The following is a 20,685-nucleotide window of genomic DNA, read 5'->3' on the forward strand; positions in this document are numbered from 1 at the left end:
AGTCACAAAATATTGATTGGAGTGGACTAGATGACAATATAGCAGGGCAGAAAAGAATAGAACATGATTGTGATTATTATGATTAAGACAAGAACTAGACATGAAATTGAAGTCACTCCCACTTAATCTGGAAAAGGTCGAATGAGAGCTGTTCAACGGCTATTTTAAAGTTTAACTCAAATTAAATGGCTTCTTGAAAACAAAACAGCATCCTCACTCCGCCACGTGGTCTTTGCTCTCTTGTTGTCTGGCTTTCGGAAAGAGTTGCGCATGTCCACTGACACAGATTAGTCTGTCAAAGTTGATAAAAATTACAACATGTTCAAATGAATGCCATTTTTATACAGGATCGCATTAAAGATAACATGTACATTTTTATTTTAAACAGACTCACAATAACGCGTTAATTCCCTCAGGAGCCACAATGGCATTGTATCTCTTGATGGTCAATGGCAGCTACCCCCCTTCCCTGCCACTCACTCACTCACTCACACACACACACACACACACACACACACACACACACACACACACACACACACACACACACACACACACACACACACACACACACACACACACACACACTAACATATCTTCAGCCTCACTGTCTTGTACAATTTACTCCTCGTTTTTATTGAAAATTCACAAAATAAATAAAAAACAACAACAACAGTCTTTACATTTAGGGTTTGGTGGCTGATCAAAAGGAAATATCAAACTACAATGTACATTTGAACACAATGTACAGTATCACACTGCTTGCATGAGATGAGCCCCCTATGCTGTCCTAAATCCCTCTTATGTACTTACACCTGGACTTTGCTCAGATACAGTGAATGTATTATGATGATGAGCTTGGGTCCTCTCATCAGAACACCAAAGCGCCATCGTGCCGCCTTACTGTCGCCCCCTACCATCGTCATGGAGACCATGTAAGTTAATGCGTGTGTGTGTGTGTGTGTCTGTGCTCTACCCCGGGCACAATAGGCAGACTGACACAGACTCTGATAGGGGTCATGACCCCTCACAGCAGGATGCTCAAACTGTGGCTCCTTGCCTTCTCCTGTCCTCCTGGTCAAGGTTTTTGTGTGTGCGTATGTATGTGCACGTCTTACATCTGCATTAGGATGCACATTTTTTTTTTTTGCCTTTGTTTTCTTTTGTCAGGGTTGTTGCATGTGTGTTTGCTGACATGGATGTCTATGTGAAACACACACACACACACACACACACCCACACAGAGAAGCAGGCACACATGCAAAGAAATATAAATTACCAGGCAGTCTCAATACAGAGGCAAGTCATTAGCATGTACACACACACACACACACACTCACACACATACACGCACACACACACACACACACACACACACACACCAGCAGTGATGAACACTGTGGATGTTTTAGTGGATGTTTTGGCTAGAGGTGATAACTGAGATAAAAGCCTGAAATAATTTACACTGCAAAAGGGAAGCAGGTGGCGTGACACACTGCTGCTTTTGAAAACAAATGTTCAATTTAATGTCAACAGTCACATGAAATGCATGCAACCACATCAGTATGCACACACACACACACACACACACACACTGGCACAGACAGATCCAGCGGGTTGGCGTTGAGCGTGCATACTGTATGTGTGAGTACTTCTCATACTATACTGTACATGCATGTAATATGCAAATATGTGTGTTCATTCTGCCTAACAGTTCTATATGACATGCCCGTGTCAAGTACATGTGTACGTGCATGCCTTGCATGAGTGTCTGCTTATGTGTGTGTTATTAAGGTTGACCCAACCACGGTGTCCCAGCGGACTCGTCACAAAGTCTGTCACCATCCAGTCACCATGGCGCCCAACTTGGCCGAGACCCGACGGCGGCAGGGAGCACCTTGTCACCGTGGTAACACGTCTGGGATGTAACCACCCCCAGCCACTGAGAAATACACAGAGAGACAAACACACACAACCCCAAATGAAGGCTCTTTCTAAGGTCAGAGGACATTTCATCTTAAAAAATAACTGATATGGTGAGAGGAAGTGAGAGACAGACAGAGAGCAGAGATGGATGGATGGATAGATAGATAGAGAGATAGATAGATAGATAGATAGATAGATAGATAGATAGATAGATAGATAGATAGATAGATAGATAGATAGATAGATAGATAGATAGATAGATAGATAGATAGATAGATAGAAGAGCTGTAGGAGCTGTGTAAGTTTATTTTTTATTTTTACAGATGTGGCGACTCTTTTCATCATTGCAATCTGTTGTAGCTGACAAAGTCAAGCTGAGCCCAACTGCTGTTCTCTGAACTGAAGGAGGGAACGACTAACTTCCACCAACCAACTTTCAAGCGTAAAGAAGTGAGTGTTTGATAATGATAGAGATAATAGAGATGTTTAGTGTAGTATCACTTTAATCACATGTCTTACCTCGCCACTTTCACTTTTGGCATACAATATCATAACAGAACATAACTTAAGCCCAGCTTATGCATAGCCAATGCATGACTCATGATGAATTAATGGCAAAACTAGTATACGAACATGAACATCAGTTTCTGTTCATTCATTCAGAATTAAATATACTTTAGATACATGTTGTTGACATTGCTGCACACTAGCTGAGTAGGCAAAACTATTCCAAGAACAATATGATTTTACTTTTGGTGCGTAAAGTTGGCCGAAGTGATTGTGGCCTGTTCAATAGAGAGTTTGGGGCATGCAGCAATGTACCGCACATACACAGCAGTCGATAGAAGCAGCACTATTTCCTTTGGATAGCTTCATAATTTGTACAGTTCCATGTCGATACCATCAAAACACCCTCAGATCCTCTTCCATATCTGCAGTCAGATAACTTATCAAACACTCATTTGACTTCTATTGTACCGCTTTTGTTTAGTCGTCACTCATGTAACCCCTTTCTCTCTCTCTGCAGGCAAAGAGAAACAGCAGCGGGGGAGAATTCCCATGTTGCTGGAGGTGATGCTGCGGAGAAGTCGAGACAACCCACCAATCACAGACAGACAATGACTGATCCTCCTGCCTTACAGAACATCAGTCAAACTGAGCTTTGTTCGTGCAGCATTCCTCCGTATTGTCCTCCTGTTTGCACTCTTCATCAAACAATGTTGATTTCATCTTTGTCATACATTTCTGTCATGCATTCATATTTTGATGCTGTACACTGCTCATTGAATTTATCATGATATTGCGTTCTTAGCTATGATTGTGGATTATTATTATTACAATCGTGGCAGAAAGGAAAAAAACCGTTTGGTGTAACTAAGAGGTTGCCCTTTGTTATCCAGTCTTTTCTATATGGCAGCAGAGATCAGTGGCCGCAGTCAACTTTGTTGAGTCTGTCACATTATCACAGTGTTTTAATTAAGCAGAAGGAGACGTGCAGAAAGACAGGAGGACAATGACTGATCCCCAGGCTGCCTAACAGAATGTTGTTCAGACAGAGCTTTGTTGGCTCTGCATGCCTTTGCATTGTCTCCCTGTCTCCAAAGTGTTTGAGCCAAATTATGCCAATTATGTCTCTGTCATTTAGACATATAATATTATGAGCTATGTGATTCATTATTCTACTTCGTCAGGAAGGTTTGTAATGTATATATATATATAATTAAAAGTGCCAAGCAGCGGTTTGGATTGCTTGGTGTAATCATGCTCAAAATATGGAGAGTCAAGATATCTACAATTACAAAATGACTCCCATGTTCACTCTCACTTTCATTAATTTCTAATCGTCTTCATTCCAGTTTAGACTGGCCTTGAGATGTAGAAATGCCCGACAAACATGAAGGTAATGGCATTGAATTTGACTGAAAATTGAATTTTCAGAGTTTCAAAAGCAAATTTGAAACACAGGCAAACATATTGCAATATTTGGCTTTGATCACTGCAGACAAACTTAGTTAGTTGTTCACCAATTGGAAAGTATTACTATTTGTCTGAAATAGTCTAATTTTTGCTAATAGCAAAGCTATCTGGATATCACGGAATATACCGACATGTCATCATATTTGACAGCAGTTTGTGAGAGTTTGCAATTAAGGTACATACACATTTATTGGGGGGGCCACTTCCAGTTTAATAATTGCATATGGAGACAACACAAAATGTGCATCTCTACTCATTTACAAAGTTAATGTCTGAAGAGAAGAGAAGAGAAGAGGTGGACAGGAAGAGAATGAAAAACTGGAAAAGCTTTTCTTTTAGCTGTCAGACGAGCTGTGTTTGTGTGCGTGTGTGTTCCGGTGTCTCTATTCTGTAAGCTGGCAGGGAGGTTGAGACGACTGAGATGGGAATGTCAGCACGGGACCAGCAACCCTGCTGGTGGACACCAGTTGGGGGTCTGTCTCCTCTGGGAAGCCTAAACACATGAAATCTGTGTGTGTGTGTGTGTGTGTGTGTGTGTGTGTGTGTGTGTTTGATAAGGCGTGTGAATGAGCATGTGTGTGTGCATTTTGACTTATGTGTGTATATATCGTAAATATGTGCTTGTCTCCGTGAATGTTAGGGGCCAGTGTCTGGGCCTTTTTCGGGGGGAAGGGAGGTTATTGGTGACAGCCTCAGCTGTGTTGAATTGTGGGAGAAAAAGAGCTGACGCGACGGGAGTTGATGTCTGACATGACCCCTCTCAGCGGGCGCACCACGGGGAGCTGGGAGCTGCTGCTGACTGAGTGTGTTTGTGTGTCTGTGTGTGTGTGTGTGTGTGTGTGTGTGTGTAGGTGGGAAAGTGAAAGTGAGCGATGGAGTTGGAAAGTAAGCAACAAGAAAAGTCCACAGGAATCGTGAGAGTGTAAAAACGAACTTCTCTTTCACATTTAAAAAAAAAAGAATTCCGATTCTTCTGACACTCACAGCAGAGTGACTCTCTGTGAAACACCACCTTGATGGACGTGAAACTGCAATTCTAGTGTGCAACCCAATCTTCTCCGGCCCTTTACCTCCTCCGCTTTCCATTTTCTCTCCCTCCATATCATATACCTCTTCTTGACCTTCTCACTCTTTGTTGCTGTCCTTGTGCTCCCTCCTTCCCTCTCTGCCTCAGTCTCTCCTAAAGGTGCATTCAGGTCGGTAAAGTGATCTACAGGGTGCTCTGCTGCTGCTTGTTGCGCTCTCCACTTTTCCTCTCTTTCACCATTTTTTTGCACTTCCCAAGTTCCTCTCTTTGCGTCATCCTGCTATTATTTCTTTCCTCATTTATCTTCCCCATACCCAGTCAAAGACACACGCACAGAAACACACACACACACACACACACACACACACACACACACCTGCGTCCCTTTCTATTCACTGTGGCTCCACTCCGTGTCCACCGCTTCGCCATCAGTCTCTGATAAGTGCCCACAAAGCCCCCACTGTCTAGTGTGACCCTCTATTCTTCCCTCCATCCCCTCTTTCCCTCTCTCCTTCTCTCTCCATCCTGGAGCAGCCAAGCATGAGGTAAAGAGGAGGGGACGTTTATCTTATGTGCACACCCCAAACTTGTTTTACCTTCATCCCCCCTCTCTCTTTCTCCTCATCATACTTTTTGTTTCCACTCGATTTTCTGCTCAACTTTCTGTCGTTCGTTATTTCTGTCCTCTCTCTTCTTTGTCGAACTAGACCATGCCAACATGCTCTCACTATGGACGCTGCACTGCTTTTAATGTGGGACAATGGGACGGATCTTTGCACTGCATCCACGCATTCTCCTCCCTCCACCGATCCTTCTCCTTCTCTCCAAGGCCACCTACACCTGCCTTTCTTCTCCACCCAACTCCTGGATCCTTCATTACTAAAAACTTAATTTTCTCTTTTAGTCACATTAACATCTTAACCAGGTGAAGTCGAGTTATGGGTGTACTTTTTTGATAGTGAATGGGACAGGAAATGTGGGGAAAGAATAGGTGAATGACATTCTCTCTCTCTCACTCGCTCCACTTTCAAGTCTTTCCTTGTTTTCTCCCCCTCCCTTTCAGCCCCCATCCACTGCTGTCAATCAGCAAGTTAGTCAGTCAGTCAGTCTCCCGACCATCACTCTGGAAGTCTGAGTAGTACTAATGGGTCTTGTTAGCCACTTAACTGCCTACCCTACTCTCTCTCCAAGTATGAATAGAATAACCCTAATGGTGCTTGTTTGCCACTCCACTGCTCTCCCTTATCCTGCCGTGGCTTTATCTCCGTTGATCAGTGTACCTGGAGATAAGTCTCCGTGTGAGTGTGCAGTATCCTCTTCCTTGAGCTTTTATCAGTCCCGATCAGTGTACCCGGAGTTCTCTGTTAGGGACCCCGCCTGGGAAGGTCATGTTTTCATTCGGTCCAACCGACTCGCTGACCGATAAGACAATTTGTCAGGCGGAAATCAGAGAGGCCCGTTCTTGGTTGTCTGGCGGAGCCAGATGGAGGATGGAGATCGGGAGGTGGAGACGGGGAAGAAGTAACACAAGGTAGCACGTAGAGAGAAAGGTAGATGTTTCTATCACTGCCAAAATGGAATGTTGATGTCTTAAGTGTAAGTCTATTATTCACAGTACGTATATCTTTCACCAACTTTGCATTTTATAACATTCATACAATTAAGTTAAGTTAGAATAAGCCACTTTTATGACTGACAGATACACTTTGGGAGGTGGTGTAACCGGCCCCAGAGGCTACCAGCAAAGCAAAATCAAAGTTGGGGTTAATGATAGAGGAAATATTTGAAAACACCAACAGTAGAATATACTTAAAGCATAATTCTAACAGAACCTTTGTGTCCCTTGTCCAGGTAACTTCCATGCTTGCAGTGTAAACAGCAAAATGATTTAAAGCAGCTGAGCAGTCACGTCAAGCTGCTTGTTTTGCTCAATGTCAGTTTGACTTGGCTGTCCAACGTTTTTAGTCTTTACTGTGAAGGTTGCAGCTACCATTTTACACATCTTGTTGTAATTCAATTGCATAGTTGGATCTAGCAGTTTACAGTTTCAATGGGGGATTATTGCCCCACGTGAAACTCAATGTGCCGTTGTGTAACAAAGAGTTGAATATGTGAACTTTCTGCGGGACAGGAGCAACGTTTCACTCTGATCAGGATCTCTTCTGGCCTTTCTGCAGAATGGTGTTTGCTGCTGCATGACAAGAGGAAAAAAAATATTAGAAACTACGAGGTCTGTCCTTGTAATCTTCCTGAACTAAGTGTTTATCCTTGATTGGTGCTTAGAGGTGAAAAGGCATATCTGGCATCAAAACAACACAAATCGTTTCTCCCCGTGCTTTCTAATGCTCTTGAGGAGAAGTGAAGCCAATGTGCAAAAAAAGTGTTACTCTCCGAGTGGTTACTTCTGGACCTTCTCATCAGTATTCACTCCCTCAGGCTTCCCACTCCGGCCCTCTCTAATCTAATCACCTCCTCTGCAGACTCACACAAAGCCTCCAATAGTCCAGCCGCGGCCCCTTAATCGACATGTTATTGCTCACAATCACATTTACAGCACAGAGGCAAATCTGCACCGATGCGATTGTGTCGGCTGCTAATCCAATAAGACCCTGCTCACTTCTCTTTTACTCGGCATCTTTCATCTTCGAAAACAAGGTGACAGCATTTTAATTTTCATTCTCGGGTTACTCGCCATCAATTTAGCTCGCAGCGCGTGGTGGAGTTTATGGAGCGAGACACGTGTCGGTGCAGGTTGTTGTACAAGCTGGTATTTCGCTCCTGTGGGAGAATGAAGAGCAGCGTTTTTGGTTGAGATGTGATTAAAATAGGAGCTTTCTGTTATTGTTTATTCACAGAGGCAGTGTCTATTGGATCATACTGGTGAGTTTTGTTCAAGCCTGGCGGATTGGTGCTGATCATTGATGTCAGTCAGTGGGGTCAGTGTACAATAAATGCTTTTCAGAAAACCTTCACCTTCACAAACCCAGTGAGGGATACACAACGTTTTTGAGGGACGCAATAGAAAATCAAAGTATGAAACTGTTCATTTCCTTTTAAAATAAGAAAATATCCTAATACAGTGCTAACGGCACAGAGCAAACATCTGGTCACTGTAGGTGAAGGGACTTTTTAATGGGTAATCTTCTGTACTTTACATTTACATTCAGAATTGAACTTGTCTCTCGCCAAAGCCCTCAATCTCATTTGCTAAATTCATCCAAGCTACTTCTGGCAATCAATCCTGTAAGTCAGAACGACAGAGACTAAAAACAGACAAACACACAGGCTGACTTAACCAGCCACTGAAACATAGCAGTTTGTTACACTGTGCCCCTGCCTCCAATGGTCCTACAGAAAGGACCCATAGCCAGGGGTGTCCATTGTGCTGCCTGTAGGGTTACTTGATCTCCCAGAGGTCTTGCCCCTCTCCGTTACCACTCGTCACTGTCCCACACACCCACTCACACACACACACACCCACTCACACACACACACACACACACACACACACACACCTACACACACACACACACACACACACACACACACACACACACGCTCACACACACACACACACATAAATATGTTGTCTTTATAGTTGCTAAAAAGTCTTGCTCTTGAAGTGTGCAGTGACACAAATAACATGCAAAACATGTTGAGAAAGGGTTAAAAAAGATTATCCACTGAGGGTAACAGGTGGTTTCCTGTTTTAGCCTGCAAAGTGTATGTGCACACACAAACACACACGTACTTACTTCACTTACTACCTGGTCAGCGAAGCGGTTAGGCAGGTGGCCAATGGACCATCTTTGGAAGGACATGGGTGGACCTCTCCACTCTCTGGGGTATGTGTGTGTGCGTGTGTGTGTGTGTGTGTGTGTGTGTGTGTGTGTGTGTGTGTTTGTGACCCAACCCCAGGTCTCCGGGTCAGAGTTCCTGACACACACTCCACACCCAACGGGGCGACAAAATAATTAACTCTGACTATGATTGACAGACAGTTCATCACACTGACACACACACAAACAGGGGGCATTACTTTCCCATAATCAGCAGCGTAGACGAGACCGATGACCTGTGTACTACTTTGTGTTTGCTTTGTTTAAAATGAAGAAAAGCATTTCAAAGAGTAAAATAAATGACTGTAAAATAATACCGATGCATGTCAACATTGTCATAGTAAGATAAATATCGAAACCACAAATATTTCCTTCTTCCTATGCTCTCCTGACTTAACAGAATGATATTCACATAATTAAACAATACATGCATTGTGTAGGCATGATGAGTAATCACTTCTGTTTTGTCATTTGTGTGTTTATCTCAAAATTCTTATATAACATATTATGGAATGACTCACTAGCTCATCATCACCCTGTTGTACAAATGTCACATGGGCCTAGTCACTTACTCATAGGTATATATTTTCATCCTCATTCTTGTGATAGTTTCTTGTCAAACTGTCACATTTAAATTATGGCTAAATTTAGTTTTATCCACTCCTGAAAAGGTGAATTACAAGTTCACCAAACTCTGATTGCATATTCTGATATCTTCTAATTCTCATTCAACATTTAATCAAGCAAATTGCATTCAGATTATTGCAAGAAAATGACGTTTAAAAAAAAGAGCAAATAAACGTGGCTTGAAAAGAAAGAAATAGGGGAGAGGACTGTAACAGCTCTGTTTCAGATAGCATGTTCACCTTTGAAGGGTGCACTTAAAAGTATGGGTGTGTGTGGGTTGGAGAGGCGGCGGTAAAAGCGGGTCTGGGTGGGTGGACAGGGGGGTAACCTGCGGATTGAAATGGTGTGCCTCCCCCTTGCCCGCCCTCCATCCCCTTGATTCTGAGAGGCCGTTTTTCTCTACGGCCACAAAGGGAGAGGGTTCGGATTGCGACGGCACATTCACCGGCCCACTTTGTTTTCAAATGGTTTTGTTTAGTTGTGACACTGTAGACACCCAACACCTTCCAAGAATCCGAACTCTTCTGTGGGGGAGTACAGAGGGCAGGTGGGTGGTGTGCAGGCGTGAGGGGTGAGGAGGGTTGAAGAGGTAGCGGAGGTATGAAGGGACCGGAGAGGAGGAAATGCTTGGGGGTAGGAATTTTTATGGGAAACTGGATTCAGCTACATCATCATCATCTCTCTCTGTCTTCCTCTCTCTGGATGGTTTTCTGTCTCCTTACTGTGTTTTTTTCCCCTTTGCACACCACCTCCAGTTCTGGCTCCTTCACCCCACCCTGTTCCATAGGTCTCCCCTACCCTCTCCTCCAGCGCTCCCTCGCGCCCCAAGGCATTCATGCTGTTTAATCTTTTCCACCTCTGAGTCTTTAAGTGGCTTAACACAGCAGGATCTGGACTGCTCAGCCCAGAGTATAGGCTGATGCTTGACAGCTCATACAGGACTAATGCTAGGCTTAGCCCTCCATTTTGAATGGCACTTTCTGCCAGTCTATTGATGTGCGAGATGCCCTACATGCATGAGCATGTGCATGAATGATACAAATACACACTCCAGCACACGTGTTTGCGGCAATTAATTCTAAACCCCTTCAACTCCGGGTAAAAAGGTCTTTTCACCTTCATCAAATTGATGAATTGCTTTGTTGAGTTGCTTACAAAGGGTATCTATTGGGAGGAGGTTTTTCCATGTTTGAATGTTTATTTTTGCATCTTATGCTATTCGATAATAAGGGGAGAGTTATTTAGCGCAAACCCAGCCTCTAGGCCATGGGGACACCGCCTGATTGTTAGGGCTACTGCAGGAGGATAATGTTATTCTCACAACTAAATGCAATCAGTCAAGTTATTTAAAGATATAAAAGTCCTCGATTGATTTATAAAGGCTGAAAGAAATGCTCTAAGATAATGTAGTTTCAAAATATAGCTTTGCATTCTGTTCTAATCTACTCTAACTCTTCTCTGAATTTGAAATATACATGAACTTTGGGCATTTTTTGAAACAGTTTCTACACTTTCAATTTGGGAAAAAAAACAACTGACTAGAAATGTAAGGGTTCTAATGATTTATATTCAATAATCAGTTCATTACTTTAATGGGAAACATCATTCCATATGTAGCAATGCACAGGGGTAGCCTTTGTAAATGCTCCTTGACATGCTTGACAGGGCAGCAGTACCTGAGCTCACAGGGGCCATGGAGTCAATTGCTACACATACGCAGTGCAGGGGTGCGTGCTGTGCTATGCTAGGGGTGGCACACAAATGCGCGCACACACACACACACACACACACACACACACACACACACACACACACACCAATCCACAACCATACACACCACATCCCAAAGGACGCATCGTGTAGCGGCGGGCTGCAAATCGGACCTCGCCAAACACCATCCGGCAAGGGGCATCTGAGTTCACCTGCTTTGCTATTCACTCATTGAGAGGAAAAAGTGTGTGTTGAGTGTGTGTGTGTGTTTCTATGTGTGTGGGTGAGAGAGAATGAAAAGGGAAAATAACTAAAAGATAGAGAGTGTGTGTGCGTGTGTGTGTGCGCGTGTGTGTCTGAGAGAAAAAGAATGGATAAAGAGACACGGAAAGAGAGTAAGGGAAAGACTATCTGCTGCATTAACCTTCCACTCTACAGTGCCAGTATAGAGTCTTTTCTGCACTCCTCTTTCAGCAGGGAGGACCCAGGGGATGGTATCGTAAGCCCCACTCCATTCTTCCCCTAGAAACTTTGATTTCCTATTAGGTTCCTCCTGATGGGGACCGATGTGGAGAGGAGGGGAGGAGAGGAAGGCAGAGAAGGACGGTCACCGACGTGGAAGGTGGAGGAGAGTAAAAAAAAAAGTGAAAAATGGCCAAAAGCAGAGGAGAAGAGTAGAAGTGGGCAGCAAAAACAGCAGCAGATGTAGTAAGTGCAGAGAGGAGGAAGACGGAGAGGAGTAGAGATGAATGGGCAGGGCTGGCCACACATCACATGCAACATGTCCGCTGTGGGACACTGGCTGTCCCTGTCCTAGGTACCGAGGGCATTGTTTACACTCAGCCCATTTCATAGCTGGCAGACATACAGACTGAGAGGTAAAATGGCACACTGGGTAGCAGACAGGTTGGTATGCGGACAGACATGTGCGAGACAGTATGACAGGTTTTTGTAGGGTTGCAGATAACTAGGTCAGCAGAACAACAACAGTATGCAAAACTGCGGAAAAATGGGTGTGCAGATAGATAGGTAGGTTGGCATATTCGAACTAGCAGCCACGCAGGCACATGGGATTCTACATTGTTCTTCTCAGTCTTTTTATTGGACTTGTTGACAGTAAAGAAAATACAGACTAATACAATACTTACCATTTAATACAGAGAGGCAGACAGGCACATAGGTAAGTGGACAGAAAGGCAGAGGCTTAGTTAAACCTCATCCCATTCACTTGAAAAAAATGATGATGAACAGAGAAGATGAATACAGCAGTTTCTGCAAGCAATGCATTTTGAAAAATATGAATTATCTATTGATGATTATCAAAACCAAAAGAGCTATTGTAATGGTTGTAATTCACTAACCAAAACACCTTCGAAGATAGGTCCTGTCGATGAATTCTTCTTGACAGCAACATTCATCTGTGTTTTTTATGATAAATAGCTCCCATGTCATGTGTGGGAAAGAGGAATGAGACAGATATTAAAGCTGTGTAGGCGAGACAGAGATATGGAGACAGACAGAGACAAAAGGAAGCGAGAGAGAGGTAGTCAGAGTGAGAATGATTGATTGATGTGGTCAGTGAGGCGTCACTGATCTCCAGGGGAGGCCGCCCCCCCCCCCCCCCAAAAAAAGAAATGGATGTGGATTGGCCCAAATGGTGTGAAACAGGCAGACTGCAGCACTAATCTGGGAGTAGGAGGAAGATAAGGACGGCCAAATCAACCAAAAACAAACAAGAGTGTTGGGATCTGGCAGGAGCGTTAATATGACTTTTAACATCCATCAACAATAACGGGGCACCACCCTGGGATAAGGGATCAATAACCAAACTGTGTTTTAAAATTGGTGTTTACTCACGATGTCAACAGTCAAAGTATTATTCCACATTCAGAGTGAACAGTGAAGGGTTGAACTTGCACAGACTATTACATCCAGATATTATCACAACACATATGCACACAAAAGCTTCACAGAAAACTGCTCTTTAAACCAGTGATTCTCAATTGGTGGGTCGTGACCCAAAAGTGGGTCGTGGATCCGTTTTCAGTGGGCCGCGGGCCATTGCCTGGCAAACGAATTTAAAAATTGTGTGGGACGGGGACTGACTGGAACAATTTCTCTGCACAAGAGAGCTCCCGACGACTGCAGAGGACATTTTCAGCTCAGGTTCAAACTGCACCATCTTTTCACTAAATACATTTGAGAAGTTGAAAATGTTCCTCGATTTGGGTCGCGGCTTGTCATTAAGGGGTGATGGTGGGTCCCGCAGCCAGACCAGTTGAGAACCACTGCTTTAAACCATAACAGAGTTTATTTATTTCTAACAATACTGATCAAAGTCCATAATAAGGGGGTGGTAAGGGGAATGTGTGTGTGTGTGTGTGTGTGTGGGTGTGTATATGTAGGAGGCGGAAGAGAGAGGAAAAAGAGAGGGGTGAGCAAGAAGAGAAGAAAGATGGCGGGCGTAATCTCATTACGTCACGCAATACTCCACAATGGCGGTGAGGCTGTGATTATTTAACAGGGCTATAAGCCACACAATGGAGGCGGCGCTTACACGCCATGTGTGTATGAAATAAGCGCAACGGTGTGTGTGTGTGTGAGTGTGTGTACGTGTGTGTGTTGAAAAGTTAGTTCGTTGAAAAGAAGAAGAAAAAGTAGGAGGCACTCAAGGCAAATCCTCACTGAAACAGCAAAGTACAGTAACTGTAACTTTCTCACACACAAGCCCAACTGGCGAACTCAGGCTCGGCAGCCGCAGCGCTGGACCTTTAACTGATAAAGTACAGATGACTTGACTTTACTCATGGTGGCGGATTTAAACACAACAAAGCTCAGCAGCGTGGAGCAACACTTTCACAGCAACAAAAAGCACAACAGTTATGTCACACAGCACTGAACGGGACTCAGCGGTTCCAAAATACACTAACACAGAAAATAGTACAATTAACTGAGAGAAATCAAACACGGTTACAAACACACTATGACCTATCTCTGCCCAGACAAAAACCTCTTACTTGAGTTCGCTTCGTAGCGGTTAGCTCGTTCATTTTGGATTTGTAGGCGGACTTTCTCTTAGCCTAGAACCGGGGACCTCTTAACCTCTCCTGATTCTCTTCTGGCGGCGGAGGAAACAGCGAATGTCGCCTTGAAGAATCGGGGAATTCTGTGATCTTGTTTGTTTGCACCTGCCGCTGCTTTAACCTTGCAAATTTCCCGCTGTGGGACTAATAAAGGATTATATTATCTTATTTTATCTTATGTGTTTGTGTTCCCCTATGAGGCTTGCTCATCCGTACAGAAGTAGGAAATGTCTTTCTTCTGGGATGTTGATCCCAGTAAGGGTACTTTGCTCTTAAAGATGCCCTACAGGCATTACCAACCAACAGACAACAAATATACTGAGTTAAGATCTTCTAAAGGAACTGTATGGCTTACATTTTAATTAAAAAAACAGCCCTGTAATGTATAGTGATGTGATGATTTGGCAGTGTTTATATTTTAATATTATCGAGATTTAATATACATTTTTAAAGCAGCTCTTGAGTGGAGATATTTAAGCTATTTTCGTGAGGGTTTGAGGTTCATCGACCCACTGATACATTTCCTGTCTGGTTAAAAAGATCCGTGTTAATCCAATTCCTTCACTGTGGGAACTGCTGTGCTGTTGTGTTACTCTAGCAGGGGGCCTGTTGTTTCTGAATGTGCCCTGCAGCTTTTGTTGTGCGTAGAGCCCACTCAAGGAGTACATGATAGCACTGCTCCCCTGTTAGCTGTGTGATGTGTGCCGTTGGGTGGGCTTTTTCTCTGGTTACCGAGGGCACCGGTTCACGAGCGACACTTAACCAAGCATTATTAAGTAACCCTAAATACACGGTGTCATCATTTCAAGTCTTATAGTTGTGACAGTGGGATGGTAGTGGCTATAGAGTTTAACTACATCATTCAGGGAATATTATTAACACCTGTGTCACAGATTCGGCACTTAATAATGAAAAAAAAAATTTGAATGTAAGCATGATTGTATCAAAATGTTACATAACATGATGTGGTCTATTCATTCATAAATAAGTATTTATTTGCATTTTCACTGAAAGGAATGCACAAACAGTTCATGTCTTAACTTTAGAAGTAAATGAAAGTCCTAAGTCTTGTGGAATAATATCTAACAGTTAACCAGTTGAACTTTGATTCTGGATTTGAAGCAGGACAGTTAAACACATTGGTGTTGTTTAAAGCTTAATGCTGTAGCATTGAAAAGGGTGTTATCTGATATACCTGGCTGGTTTATGCAGTGGGCCAAAGGTGTGTCAGTACATGGCGTGTTGACAAGAAGGGAGCCCAGCCGGAGCTCATTCTCCATGTGATTGTGTGCATGTGTGTGTGCATGAGTGCCTCTACATCAAGTTATTGTCCCTGCAAATGCACTTGTGCCATTCTCCATCTAAACTCCCGTGTCACTCTTAGTCACCAAATCTCAATTGCTTGCTTTTCAGTGCAGAGAAATGGCTTTCCACAACTCCATTGTGGTCTGCCTCCTTCCTGGATCGGTGGCTGAATGGACAGATTGAAAAGAGGGGGGGGGGGGGTGAAAACGATAGGACATGTATCTCTAATTGGTAAGATGGAGGAAAAGATGTGCGTGTGCAGGTACGTGTGAGCGCGCAGAGACAGCACTGTGTGTGTGTGTCTATGTGCAGCATAGAGAGAGAGACAGGCAAGGTGAGGGGGTGTGCTGTGTGAGTGCGGGAGGGAGGCTGTAAACGATACCCTTGTCTGTTCCCTACTTGCCCCACTCTGAGGCCGCTCCACCCAGGCCAGCCCGGGAGAGAGTGGGGGTCCCCTGGGAACTGGACAGGACAGGGAGGGAGAGGTGGGGGCAGCATGGAGGCCAGGCTTTCAGCCACTATGAAAAGGAGCGGAATCAAATACAAGCAAAATCTCCTTCAATATACTGTATCCCTCATCTGAGTAGAGCAGCTAGCTGAAAGGAGATCCGCGAGGGCAACTGTACAATGGGTCCAGGGAGGACAAGAGAGGAGAGGAGAGGAGAGGAGGGGAGAGGAGAGGAAAGATGTAGTTAATTCAACAGGTGAGTGGGGGGCAAGAATAGCAAGGTGTAGTGAAAAAGAGGCAATCAGACAGTTACATATTTGTGTTGTTTTGGAGGTTGGAGATCATTCATCTTAAGCCAAGTTCACACTACACAACTTTCAAAGTCATCAAATCGCTGTACGGTTGACACTACACAGTTCACACATAGCATTGGAACGCTGATTTGCCGCTGATCTGGGGCTTTTGTTAAGGGGCTCCAAGTAGAAAATCAGGGCTTAAGTGGTGTAGTGTGAACTAGGCATTACTCTTCGTCGACACCCCATTTATATATCTTCCCGTTGTGCTTGTCCTTGTTCCTCTTCTTCTTCTACTTCTCTTCCTTTGTTGACTCCTCTTCTTATTTTTCCTCAGCTGCAGGCACTGGTGTGTTCATGCACTTTTGAAAACAATGGGCTGTGCAGCACTATCCTAATTCTCCAGCACAGTGGGTTTAATATTAAGTTCATTAAAGGGGGAACAATATACGACATTCTGAAAATGAATATAGCAGCAAACATGGAAGAAGTCACTCTCCCTCTGTGTGTGTTGTTGCCCGTGCATGCTTTTAGTTCATGTTCGTGCATGTGAGCGTGCCCCACTGGTTAACTCATGGCTTTGCAGTGCTCTCATACCGCGGTTACAGCTGATAATGCCTTCGTGACCAACAGCGTTGTAGCTGAAGTGTATCTCCCACACTGCGGTTCGCCCCCATGTAAACACTGTTCGCTCTGTCACCACGTTTCCCGTTGTTTGTACTCTTAGCGCTGTTAGCACTGTTTGCTTTTTTTTTTTGCTTGGTTGGTTATGATCTTTAACATCTTGAGGGTCAGACCTATGCAGATGAGTAATACATTATAAATGTTCAAAAAACGTACAAATTATTGAAATTCTTCCTCGTATCCTGTTTTTTATCATTATTATTTAACAATTCCACAATTATTGTGAGTAATAAAATCAGCCTCTTGGTGCAGGTACCTGAGAAACACTGACACTGGTTACTCATCAAAGTGACAATCAGTGGCACATGGCGCATGTACACATGTTCACACACTACACGGTAATCTGGCTGCTTGCCAGCGCAGGTTACGTGTGGTGAAAATGACCGGTGTCAAGTGAGTGGGTGGGTGTGTTGATGGTAAGACACACACACGAATGCTTACATGTGAGGACATACGCATACACACATTTAAGAACAACTCACCTCTGCACTCTCACCCTCCCACACACCTCTCATGTTCCAAGGTGTGAAAAACCTCTAGCCAAATCACTTTCGAAGCATCCAGAGGTTTGTTTTCATGTCTGTGGGAGTCAGTCAGAGTGGAGGTCTCTTCCCCAGCTGAGGTGGGCCGGCTGCTGCACGCTCTCGGTAACCTGACCCTGCTGGAAGTCACACTGAGTCAAAGGGAGTAAATAGCCTTGCAGTTTAGGTGTTTCCTTTTGGGAAGTATAAGTAAACCACACACACTTACACAGACACACAACACTTGCACAAACACACACACACACACACACACACACACACACACACACACACACACACACACACACACACACACACACACACACACACACACACACACCTACACACACACACACACACACACACACACACACACACACACACACTGTAACCAAAGTGATTGCATTGCATTTTTATGAGAAAATTGAGAAAATGGCACAAAGTAATTCAAAATGAAATAGTGTTTCAGATTAAAAATTAATAATTGATGACACACACACACAAACAATAATATGGACACAGATTTACATTGAATAACATGAACAGAAAAATATGCGCATATCAAACCTTTACATCCTCAAACATGCAAATCCAAGAAACACACTCACCCACACACACACACAAACAAAGCCATGTAACTGATTCCGCAGGAGCATTGAGCACTGTGGATAATTGGTGGCACCATTGTGCTGCTCTTCAATGGGCCGGTTACCCAAGAAGCCTCATGTTCGTGTTCATGTACATTTGCTTTGAAGGTGGCAGACACAAAAAGCTAAACCCTGCCCAGAACAAAGCCCTGGGAGACCCTGCTTCACCCAGAGACGTCTTTCATGGAGAGAACCAGAGATAAATGATCTTCTTTTTTTCGTGACAGTGTGTACGTACTGCGTGTGGGACTGTGTCAGCGTGTGTATATGTGCAGGTGGACATGCTTTGAGGGACGGGCTGCTTGCCGTCAAACCACAGGATGTATTTTGTCAAAATAGTTTAACAGTACCGCTTTAGAAGATGTAAGGCCCTCTTCTTTGGGACCCTTTCAAAATAAAGCTGACATTTATCATGCATAATGATTTCACAGGCTAAATATGGAGTTGTACACACAACAACATCACCAGAAAAGATAACTTTGCAGGTATAAATGCTACATTGTGTGTGACTGTGAGTCAAAAGGAAAGCATTAACAATTAATAGCCTCACTGAGTTGGAGCATGCAGTGCAACAGGTGCTCATCGCGGCACAGCTGCATTGTGTGTGTTTGTGTGATCAGTCACTATAGGTTACGCTACAGTACATGATAATACAAGGCTGTGGTGAAGGCTTCAGGGTAATTTAAGGGTAAGATTAAACAAAGGGGTAGTTATGGTTGTTAGCCCTTAGGCCAATTTACAGTTGGCTGAATGGAACTCAACTGAACCATTCATCTATTTATCTGTCTGTCTGTCTGTCTGTCTGTCTGTCTGTCTGTCTGTCTGTCTGTCTGTCTGTCTGTCTGTCTGTCTGTCTGTCTGTCTGTCTGTCTGTCTGTCTATCTGTCCCCTGTTGCCGCTGTCTCTACTCTCTCTTTTTCCCTCCCTCTCACTTATTATTCTGTCTCTATGTACCCATGGTGTCCTCACTCGCCAACCTCTCCCGCTCTCCCGCTCTCTCTCTCTCTCTCGGACAGCAGATGGAGACTATGGCCCAGTTCTGCCTTTTGTTCTGGGTCCCCAGAGAGACCCGTGGCTTTTTGGACAGCACACAGCTCGGCTCCCCATATCTCATACAAAATGCAAGCGCCTCTCTTTTCATTAAAAAAAGGAAGCGGTGGAATGCACATATTCTGAATATATTTATTGAAATGAGCATGACCACAGAGGCTTAAAACATATTGAGCGCTCCTCTTGACTAAAGATTGTTTATCATGCCCTGACTTCACTGAAACTTTCTGAGTCTTCTTTCATGCGAGGTCGTTGCTTTCATTCTTGTGCTGGTTTTGAACAGTTTGTTTTGCATAGCACACGGTTTTAATTGACACAACAAAGAGTTAAAGATACATTCGTTCTAATATTCAGGAGCCTCTGAGTCTAAGAAGAGTCCAAACGTAAAGAGCTGGAAACAAACAGACAGATACAGGTCGATGGCGTTGTTGAAACAACTTCCCTTAAAAGCAAAAGAAAGAAAAAATATCAAGCAAAAACTTGTAAGAGTGAAGACCGTGCAAATTGTGGATTTTTCCTTTTCGTTGTCTTCTTTTTCAAACAAACTGCGTCCACGCGCGTCAGTGCGTCTCAGGTTCCCCCAACTGTTGTTATTTTTCATAACGTCCGCGCTGCGTAAATAATTAATGTTCGTGAAACATCAACCTGATCAGCATCCCACCTGTTGAAGATGGCTGTTTTCATCTCCCACTTTCTATAAAAACCACCAGTAAAGAAATAAAGTCCGTTAGTGTTCATTATCATACCACTATTGACCTAACAAAAAATCCTGCAATTGTTTTTCACATGTATCTGATTTGGAGACCACCAATTATAGCCCTCTAAAAATGTAAAGTGAGATAAGTGAAGTTATTTCAATAAACAGCTCTTTTATAGCTATTTATTTACAAAATATCAAGGAAAATATACGCTCCAGTGATTCAGTGTTTGGACCTGATCAATTTTTGGAAATATTATTTTTCTGCAACGGAATCACGACGGTTCCACGTGTATTTTCATAGAGTGAACAGTTATATTCATATACGCTATCCCATTAAAGTGTTGACTGGAACTTGATCTCCTTTCACCGCAACACGAACTCGCTGCAGGTGGCTGTCTGTCATACTCAGATGTAGCTCTACCTGCATAAATTCTGTTAATAATTGAACACAGTATCCTCATTATATTTCCCTTATTTCCCTACCTTCGGGAGGCGAGCAAAGGGGCACGGCGTGTGATTGGCTGAAAACAGTGGGTGGGAGACAGGGCAGTGACAGGTAGCAAACAGGCTACTTTCAGGTAGTTTCATAAATAATTTCGAAGTATTTGGCTGTTTTGTACCACGCCCCTGTGTCCGACAGGCTGTTGACACGCTGTAGAGGAGTCGCAAATAAGTTGGAGAAAAAGAAAGGAGGAAAAAAAACTCAGCCTGAGTCACGCAGCAGGTTGCCAGTGTGTGCGTGGTGCGTGTGTCCCCGTCCATGCGCGTGTTTGTTTGAGTTGATGGGGAGAGGGGAAGAAAGGAGAAAAGGAGGTGTGTGTGTGTGTGTGTGTGTGTGTGCAGGTCTT

This window comes from Melanostigma gelatinosum (genome assembly GCF_949748355.1).
Source record: "Melanostigma gelatinosum genome assembly, chromosome: 6".
Taxonomy (NCBI): Eukaryota; Metazoa; Chordata; class Actinopteri; order Perciformes; family Zoarcidae; genus Melanostigma; species Melanostigma gelatinosum.